At 39.2% G+C, this 4044-nt stretch overlaps 1 non-coding gene across 1 annotated transcript; it reads right to left on the bottom strand.

Annotated features, from left to right (window-relative positions):
* Positions 1–233: 233 nt before the first annotated feature.
* On the bottom strand, positions 234–306 carry TRNAW-CCA (transfer RNA tryptophan (anticodon CCA)). Its single transcript has one exon. It is a non-coding gene; the product is annotated as a tRNA-Trp (tRNA).
* Between the last annotated feature and the right edge of the window lie 3738 nt (positions 307–4044).

A 4044-nucleotide genomic window follows, 5' to 3' on the forward strand; every position in this document is an offset into this window, starting at 1 on the left:
TTTTAATAGATTCTCATTCACCTGGATAACAGGATGCTTATCTTGGCTTCTGAATATAATACCATGTCCTTTTAAAATTTTTAAAAAATTAATTAATTAATTAATTAATTTTGGCTGCACTGGGTCTTTGTTGCGGTGCGAGGGATTCTCTGGTTGCGGTTCACTCAGGCTCTAGAGCGCGCAGACTCTGTAGTTGCGGCGCAGGGGCTTAGTTGCGGTATGTGGGATCTTAGTTCCCTGACCAGGGATCGAACCTGGGCCCCCTGCATTGGGAGCATGGCGTCTTAACCACTGGACCACCAGGGAAGTCCCAATATGTCCTTCTTAAGGAAAAAAAAAGCAATTCCTAATCTGTCATACTCCTGGTTCATTTGCTACTCCCACAATTTTTGCTACAGACTTTACATGTGGACATTTTTCAACTTCATGATAAATATCCTATACAGGCAGTAGGGATTCAACTATTTGCAGTACTTTTAATTATTTTCAATTTGATTTAATCCAACAAACATTTATTTCAAAGCACACTGGAGAGAAAAAAATGTAAAATGAAACCTATTCTCTGATCTCAACCAATTTGCTATCCAGTGGGGGAGATCAGACATAAATGCAATTATGGTAGAGCTATAGCAGGATATGATAAGTATTTGAACAAAATGTTATGGGAACGTAAAGAAGGATGAGATTCATTCCAACTCGGGGGTGGTGTAGGGTGATGGAGAGAGACAAGGCAAGGAAGAGGGGACATGTGAGATCTTCTTTTGAGGTTTACTAAACAAGACAAAGTTATGACTGTTCAACTGAAGAAAGTATCTGCCAGATAACTCATTCATTTGCCATTTAGTCTTTATCTTCATTCTTTCTAGAGTAAGTTTCTTTTTAGTTTCAAGAATCCTGAAAACCAGAAGTCAGAGGGGTTTACATTTTTACAACTAATTGCTGAGACATGCAACTGATGGTGACCTAGAGGTGATAACCTAGGAGTGTAATGAGAATAGCTGAAGTTTATATCGCTTAGCATTGTCCAGTCTTGAGATGGAGAATCAGAGCAAGCCTTTGTTGGGAATGTCTTATATAATCCCTTGTTCTCCTTTGCTCTTCAACTCTTTTGGCAGAAGTAGAACCTACTCTCTGTGCTATCTAACTGGGTTCAGAAAGAGCTCCTGTCATGATGTCCCTTTAGGGGTTATCTAAGCAGGGAAAAGAATGATGAATTCCAGGAGAGTGATTGCATTTTTGAGCAATAAGCAAATATCAAGACAGTTTTTGGAAGGTGATGGTGATGGTAGTGGGGGAGTCTCATTGTGCTTCATGTAAATAGTTGCCCTTTTTTGAAGTGGCTTTTCTCTTTTAGCATGCAGTGCATCTGCTTCTGGTATCCCCTTTTCTGTGCTGCTTTTGGTACCCCAATACACTAGTGCTTCTGAACACTAGGGGTGAGGCTTTTTGACTCCTAGAGGTTCTCTGCTAAAATTTTTGATGCCTTAAAATTCTTCAGGTCTGAGGCCTGCCAGAGAGCAGGGCAGAAAACATAAGAGCCTGGATGAGTGAATACTCATGTGAGCTTTAGAAGGAGAAAACTGCCTCTCACTGTGTGGTGGAAGGTAAAATAAAAAATGCCATTTGCTTTTGTGCAGAAAATAATAGTGACACTACTTAGCATCACAGAGAACTTTCTTGGTATATGGGTAGTGTACATTTCCTAATTTGTAGCTGAATGAAAGGTGAACTTAATACACATAAAGTACTTGGAAAAGGATTGGTTTTGAAAAACTTCTGAAAATTATCTCTTACTAAATGCTTTCAATGCTGCTGGCACCTAGAGATATGGGAATTGTCCCCTCTTATACTCATTTTATGAGGAATGTAAACACTCAGAAATATGCATATATGTATATAATGGCTTTTCTATGTATAATTTATGTTCACAACTATAATTTATGTTCCAACAAAGACTGTTTGTCTGGATGGGGAATTTATTTTCATCGTCTACTATTTGCCTTCTTCCATCTAAGCTTATTCAATAAACATAGAGAATTAGATGTATACTTGATTTGTGGAACAAAAGAAATGAAAGACAAAAGTTTTCTCAAACTTTCCCTCTAGTGGTTTAAAAATTGTCGTTGATTTTAAGTCCTGAATTGAAGTTCTTTTGTTATATATATGTGGGTATATGTACTCACACACACACACGCACACAAATACACGGTAATCTGAAAGATAAGGCGTAAATGAGCCTACAAGAAAATAACAACTCAAAGTTGATAATATTATGACTATCAAAAGTAGTGGTGCATCTGTGGAGTAGTTTTGCATTCTATTTGTATCACAGTTAATCACCTTTGGGAAGTCCTTTTTACTTGGATACATCAAGAACAAGAGGTTGCTTGATTCTTGGTTCCTTAGAGAGTTAGACTGTTTGGCCAAAGTTATGGAAAAGGGATTGTGTCACAAGTGAAGTTATGGTTTCAGGACTGCTTCCAAATATTCCTGCTTTGGTTATAGGAGTAAAGAGCTGAGGATTCTTGAAGCAGTCTTTTTGGTCAAACAATTTAACAGACTGTGGGTCTAGTGCCAGTGATTCCATTTCTAAAGGATTTTCCTTTGAAGTGTTTGTTCCTCAGTGTGTTTTTCCAGCCAAACATATGCCTGTGATTTGAAATCAGCTTAAGAATTTTCTTTCACACTTTAGTGTTCATGTTTTGTTTGCTGGCATTAAGTGATGCAAAATAAACTTGTCTGGCTCCTCAAATCCCTACAGTGATTTTGCCACTAATGGTAATTCTCATGGGTGGAGTTCAGTTGTCTCTGACTCTAGATAACACTCGAAAGTTATTTTTTCCATAAATTTATTTCTGGGAAAGGGTTAAAGGAAAATATGCTCAAGCTTGCATATACTTTGCATTTCTCTTCTAGAGTTTCCTAGAAAATTATTTATTTGTTAACCATTGTCTGAGTAATTTAAAGTTTTTACTCTGCCATGGATATAGGTGTTATTCTTGACCATGATCATGTTTGGCTCATGGCTTGAAACTCTACTCATTAGATTAATTCCCCTTAGGAATTCATTGAACATTGGGCAAGCAAAAGATTGAAAACATTGAGAACCATATGTTTCCTGTTTTATTCTGGAGAGGAGAGACTGTATATGATAAGACATTGTGTTCAGAGAAGGTATATTGCCTATTATTCTGTTGGTTTTGTGAATGGTCACTGGGATCCAAATGTTGGAGGCTGGAGAAAGGAGGCTAAAGTCAGACTGTTAGCTCATTTTCTAATTATTTTCTTTTTTTTTTTTTAAATTAATTAATTAATTTTATTTTTGGCTGTGTTGGGTCTTCGTTTCTGTGCTAGGGTTTTCTCTAGTTGCGGCAAGCGGGGGCCACTCTTCATCGCGGTGCGCGGGCCTCTCACTGTCACGGCCTCTGTTGTTGCGGAGCACAGGCTCCAGACGCGCAGGCTCAGCAATTGTGGCTCACGAGCCTAGTCGCTCTGCGGCATGTGGGATCTTCCCAGACCAGGGCTCGAACCCGTGTCCCCTGCATTGGCAGGCAGATTCTCAACCACTGCGCCACCAGGGAAGCCCCTCTAATTATTTTCTAATTATTAATTGTGATGGGATCTCTTAGGAAGGAGTCAAAGGAAGGCTTAATGTTCTTAATGTCCTTGGCTTCAAAAGTAGATCTTAGAGACCTTTCTAAAGCCCTCTTCTCTTGATGACTAAGTATGGGAAATCCTTTAACTTAGTCACACACTGCTATGGACTGAATGTTTGTGTCTATTTTCCATCCCCTCCCAAACCCCATTTCAAATGTTGAAGCCCTACTCTTCAATGTGGTGGCATTTAGAGATGGAGCTTTGGTAAGTAATTAGGTCATGAGAGTGGAGCTCTCATGAATGGGATTAGTGCCTTTATAAGAAGAGACAGAAGGGAGATGATCTGTCTCTGCCATGTGAGGATTCAGCAAGAAGGCAGCCATCTGCAAACCAGGAAGAGGGATCTCACCAGACACCTTGATCTTGGACTTCCCAGTCTCCAGAACT

Source organism: Eschrichtius robustus, chromosome 8 (genome assembly GCF_028021215.1).
Source record: "Eschrichtius robustus isolate mEscRob2 chromosome 8, mEscRob2.pri, whole genome shotgun sequence".
NCBI classification, from domain to species: domain Eukaryota; kingdom Metazoa; phylum Chordata; class Mammalia; order Artiodactyla; family Eschrichtiidae; genus Eschrichtius; species Eschrichtius robustus.